The following is a 6,000-nucleotide window of genomic DNA, read 5'->3' as shown; positions in this document are numbered from 1 at the left end:
GGAAAACATTTCCCATAGCCCCGAATTAGGAATATAATTGACATGTTTGAGAAACAAAGTAGAAACCAGTGCGAATGGATTGAACAAAGGAAGGGTCAGAAGTCCAGCAAAAAACCAATCACACTGGATTGCAAATAAATAGAAATAACAAATAATTAGAAGCCATTGGAAGGGTATGAACACAAGACTAAAATTTAACAGATCACAAGGTGAAAGCAAGTAGACCAGTTAGGAGTCTATGAAATAATCCACTTGAGAGGTGATGATGGCTTGTATCAGAGTAGTAGTATTATAAACCAAAGAATTAGTTAAATTTTGAATATATTTTCAGAATAGATTGACAGTATTTGCCATTGGTTTGGATGTGGGGCATAAACAAAAGTGAAGTTTTGAAATAGTTCCAATGATTTTTGCTTGAGCAACAGAGGAATGGAGTAGCCATTTACTAAGATAAGAAGATTGCTATATGAGCAGGTTAGAGGTAGCTTCTATGAGAGGGAAGTGCTGTGTAATCTTTTCTAAACATTTTGACCATAGAACGATTTTAACATGAAGCCACTTAAGATTAATTTGTAAAGATATGCACTTTGGGAAATGCCATTTTGGGTCTTACCTTCCTGTCCTAAGTGCAGTCCCAGTATTAGCGCACCCATCTAGCAAATAACCATTTTAAAGTCCTTACCTGACTTCCTCAATCCCTGGAGTGCAATTGGCTTTCAAGTATACATGATAGCTAATATTAGCAGGACTTTGAAATATGAGGAATCAGTTGAGAATTGGTTCATTCACATTTCTAGTCTTCAAACTTAAATTGATGACAGCTATTTTTTCTCTTCATAGATCTCTGAAGTAAATAAATTAGTGATAAAGAAAGGAATAAAGTCTAAAACAGGAGATTGTGTGATATTGGGTGCTCTATCGGCATTTTCTGTCTATCTCCTTAATGCCCTCTCTTTCCTATTTTTAATTTTGTCTAAAAGAGGAAGTCCTACTATTTTTCCAGGATGAGGCTCCATCTTCTTTAGCCATGAGATGCTGATTTGCTTTTTATGTAATTTTCCTGCTGTTTGTAACACTTAAGCCATGCTTAGTCCAGTATTTTCCTCTTTCCTATTGAAATAATGTTACAAAAAGATATACTTATCAGTGTAGAAAATAAGGACAATATGATCAAATTCAGAGGTAGCATTCCTTACAATGTACACATTGGAGCAATGCATAAATAGCACTCCTATTTGCAGCCAAAAAAATTGAGGAACAAAGAGCTTAAAGGAGTTCAGGCCAAACAGAAGTCAGTAAATGAATACCTGACTTACTAAAAGAGAGTGTTGTGATGTATAATGTAAAATGATGATTAACTCGCTCTTCGTCCTGTTATAGCAACTCCTGAGTTCCTAACACTAACCAAATAGAAAGCTAGAATGTTAAACAATGGCATGTAAAACAGAAAAAAGAGGGGTTAAGATAGATTTTCTTTTTAAATAATACAGCATTTTTAATTTTTATTTATTTTTTAAACAATTTTTTAAATGTTAATTTTTGAGAGAGGGAGAGATGGAGCATGAGCGGGGGAAGGGCAGAGAGAGAGGGAGATACAGAATCTGAAGCAGGCTCCAGGCTCTGAGCTTTCAGCACAGAGCCTTATGTGGGGCTCAAACCCATGAACTTTGAGATCATGACCTGAGCTGAAGTGGGACACTGAGCCAACTGAGCCACCCAGGCTCCCCAAGATGGATTTTCATAGACAATTCCCTTCTCTGCCTTTGAAATTTATGTATGACACTGATTCAATTCTTAATTCTTAAGGCCATGACTTTAATGAAGCTAGGAAATACTGGATTTAAAAGACATTGTGCCCCACTGGCAAAGAAAAGGGAGAATATTTAGTTGGGGGGGGGTTGTAAGAACCCCTGAGAGTGTGTGGAGAGCATCAGTGGGAAAGAGCTAGCAGTTTGGAGGTGATATAGCAGAGTTCAGGCAGCACTGTGAGCATTTGGGGAACTGTCTGCCATTGTAAGCTCTTGGGACCCTTAATAAAACCTGAGTATTACAAAACTAAAGTCTGATTGTAAAGTGAAAAATCTGGGACTCATTTGGCTTTTTAATGTTTTTAGAGTGTAAAAGCCAAGCTAATAATACAGTGATATTATTAATTATTAACTCTGTATTATATTTTGGTGCCATTTTGCATTTTAATATTTTCATTTTACTTATATATATAATCTGTTGAATTAAATACTTTTAATGTCCCGGAAGGAAACTGATGGAATCAGGCCTACTTAACACACTGTGAAAGCAAAACATACACAATAGAGAAAGGCTATCAATATAGATATATTTCTTCCCTTTTTGATTTGTGATTAAATCACTGATATCAATAATACAGATACCTTTATGACAGTATTTATCCCATTTTTGTTCAATCTTGAAGTTCTACCAAAAGATCTTTTAGATAAAGATTATGAAAATTTTCTAACCTAAAGTTTCTAGAAAAAAAAAAAGCAAACATTGTATGATGAAAGGCAATTTTGGTCGCTAAAATTCTTATGAATGTGTTTTTTTTTCTGATTTATGCAAACTAAAATCTGTGTATGTTTGGTAGACAGAAAAATGGCCCTCCAAAGATATCTATGTCCTAATCCCTAGGGCTGTGAATTTATGTTCCATGGCAGAGGGGGATTGAGATAGCAGATGGCATTAAGATCTAATCAGCTGACTCTAAGACAGGTAGATTATACTGGATTAGCCACCTGGGCCCAGCGTAAGCACAAAGGTCCCTAAATGTGGAAGAAGGATGCAAAAGAAGAAAGAGGTCAGAGGGATGGCACAGGAGAAGAACTTAACCCACTGTTGCTGGTTTTGAAGATGATGGAAGGGGGCAAGAGCCAAAGGCAGCTCCAAGAAACTGGAAAGAGCAAGTAAACAGAATCTCTCTTAGAATTCGAGAATGGAATACAGCCCAGCAACACCTTGATTTTAGCCGAATGAGACCCATTTCAGATTTCTGAACTCCAGATTTTAAGGTAATAAATGTGGTTTTAAGCAGCTAACTTTGTAGTAATGTGTAACAGTAGCGAAAGAAAACTAACATAATGCATGATATTTATTTATTTATTTTTTATTTTTTTTTTAGCTTCATAACAAAAGTGTTATTTATTCAAACAAGTTTTGAAAACAGTATCTAAATTATTGCTCTTATAGAATATGCAATACAAATTTGAGGGTTTTTTTTTGTTTTTTGTTTTTTTTTTTTTTATGAAATTTATTGACAACTTGGTTTCCATACAACACCCAGTGCTCATCCCAAAAGGTGCCCTCCTCAGTACCCATCACCTACCCTCCCCTCCCTCCCACCCTCCCCTCCCTCCCACCCTCCATCAACCCTCAGTTCTCGGTTTTTAACAGTCTCTTATGCTTTGGCTCTCTCCCACTCTAACCTCTTTTTTTTTTTTTCCTTCCCCTCCCCCATGGGTTCCTGGTAAGTTTCTCAGGATCCACATAAGAGTGAAACCATATGGTATCTGTCTTTCTCTGTATGGCTTATTTCACTTAGCATCACACTCTCCAGTTCCATCCACGTTGCTACAAAAGGCCATATTTCATTTTTTCTCATTGCCACATAATATTCCATTGTGTATATAAACCACAGTTTCTTTATCCATTCATCAGTTGATGGACATTTAGGCTCTTTCCATAATTTGGCTATTGTTGAGAGTGCTGCTATGAACATTGGGGTACAAGTGGCCCTATGCATCAGTACTCCTGTATCCCTTGGATAAATTCCTAGCAGTGCTATTGCTGGGTCATAGGGTAGGTCTATTTTTAATTTTCTGAGGAACCTCCACACTGCTTTCCAGAGCGGCTGCACCAATTTGCATTCCCACCAACAGTGCAAGAGGGTTCCCGTTTCTCCACATCCTCTCCAGCATCTATAGTCTCCTGATTTGTTCATTTTGGCCACTCTGACTGGCGTGAGGTGATACCTGAGTGTGGTTTTGATTTGTATTTCCCTGATAAGGAGCGACGCTGAACATCTTTTCATGTGCCTGTTGGCCATCCGGATGTCTTCTTTAGAGAAGTGTCTATTCATGTTTTCTGCCCATTTCTTCACTGGGTTATTTGTTTTTCGGGTGTGGAGTTTGGTGAGCTCTTTATAGATTTTGGATACTAGCCCTTTGTCCGATATGTCATTTGCGAATATCTTTTCCCATTCCGTTGGTTGCCTTTTAGTTTTGTTGGTTGTTTCCTTGGCTGTGCAGAAGCTTTTTATCTTCATAAGGTCCCAGTAATTCACTTTTGCTTTTAATTCCCTTGCCTTTGGGGATGTGTCGAGTAAGAGATTGCTACGGCTGAGGTCAGAGAGGTCTTTTCCTGCTTTCTCCTCTAAGGTTTTGATGGTTTCCTGTCTCACATTTAGGTCCTTTATCCATTTTGAGTTTATTTTTGTGAATGGTGTGAGAAAGTGGTCTAGTTTCAACCTTCTGCATGTTGCTGTCCAGTTCTCCCAGCACCATTTGTTAAAGAGACTGTCTTTTTTCCATTGGATGTTCTTTCCTGCTTTGTCAAAGATGAGTTGGCCATACGTTTGTGGGTCTAGTTCTGGGGTTTCTATTCTATTCCATTGGTCTATGTATCTGTTTTGGTGCCAATACCATGCTGTCTTGATGATGACAGCTTTGTAGTAGAGGCTAAAGTCTGGGATTGTGATGCCTCCTGCTTTGGTCTTCTTCTTCAAAATTCCTTTGGCTATTCGGGGCCTTTTGTGGTTCCATATGAATTTTAGGATTGCTTGTTCTAGTTTCGAGAAGAATGCTGGTGCAATTTTGATTGGGATTGCATTGAATGTGTAGATAGCTTTGGGTAGTATTGACATTTTGACAATATTTATTTTTCCAATCCATGAGCAGGGAATGTCTTTCCATTTCTTTAAATCTTCTTCAATTTCCTTCATAAGCTTTCTATAATTTTCAGCATACAGATCCTTTACATCTTTGGTTAGATTTATTCCTAGGTATTTTATGCTTCTTGGTGCAATTGTGAATGGGATCAGTTTCTTTATTTGTCTTTCTGTTGCTTCATTGTTAGTGTATAAGAATGCAATTGATTTCTGTACATTGATTTTGTATCCTGCAACTTTGCTGAATTCCTGTATCAGTTCTAGCAGACTTTTGGTGGAGTCTATCGGATTTTCCATGTATAATATCATGTCATCTGCAAAAAGCGAAAGCTTGACTTCATCTTTGCGAATTTTGATGCCTTTGATTTCCTTTTGTTGTCTGATTGCTGATGCTAGAACTTCCAGCACTATGTTAAACAGCAGCGGTGAGAGTGGGCATCCTTGTCGTGTTCCTGATCTCAGGGAAAAAGCTCTCAGTTTTTCCCCGTTGAGGATGATGTTAGCTGTGGGCTTTTCATAAATGGCTTTTATGATCTTTAAGTATGTTCCTTCTATCCCGACTTTCTCAAGGGTTTTTATTAAGAAAGGGTGCTGGATTTTGTCGAAGGCCTTTTCTGCATCGATTGACAGGATCATATGGTTCGCATTATTGTTTATTTATTGATTTGAGGCAGGGGAGGGGCAGAAAGAGAGAAAGAGAGACTCCCAAACAGTTTCCACACTAACAGCACAGAGCCCGGCACACCAGGCTCTGTCTTACAAACCATGAGATCATGACCTGAGCCAAAATCAAGAGGTCCATGCTTATCAGACTTGGACTTTTTTTTTTAAATTCATTTAAAAGTTTTGTGCATTCTGTAGTTCAGTACTCCGTACTCTTCTTTCATTTCATAGAGGGTGATATTTCCAAATCTTATATCCTTTTATTACTGGCAATATTATTTGGTAAAATGAAAAACATTGTTCAGATCAAAACTTGTATTACTCTCCTAGTAATAGTAATTCTTTTTTTAATGTTTACTTATTTTGAGGGGTGGGGAAGGGCAGAGAGAGGGAGAGAGAGAGAATCCCAAGCAGGCTCTGCACTGTCAGCCCAATGCGGG

Source organism: Prionailurus bengalensis, chromosome E4 (genome assembly GCF_016509475.1).
Source record: "Prionailurus bengalensis isolate Pbe53 chromosome E4, Fcat_Pben_1.1_paternal_pri, whole genome shotgun sequence".
Taxonomy (NCBI): domain Eukaryota; kingdom Metazoa; phylum Chordata; class Mammalia; order Carnivora; family Felidae; genus Prionailurus; species Prionailurus bengalensis.
Note: the sequence above shows the minus strand (reverse complement) of the source record.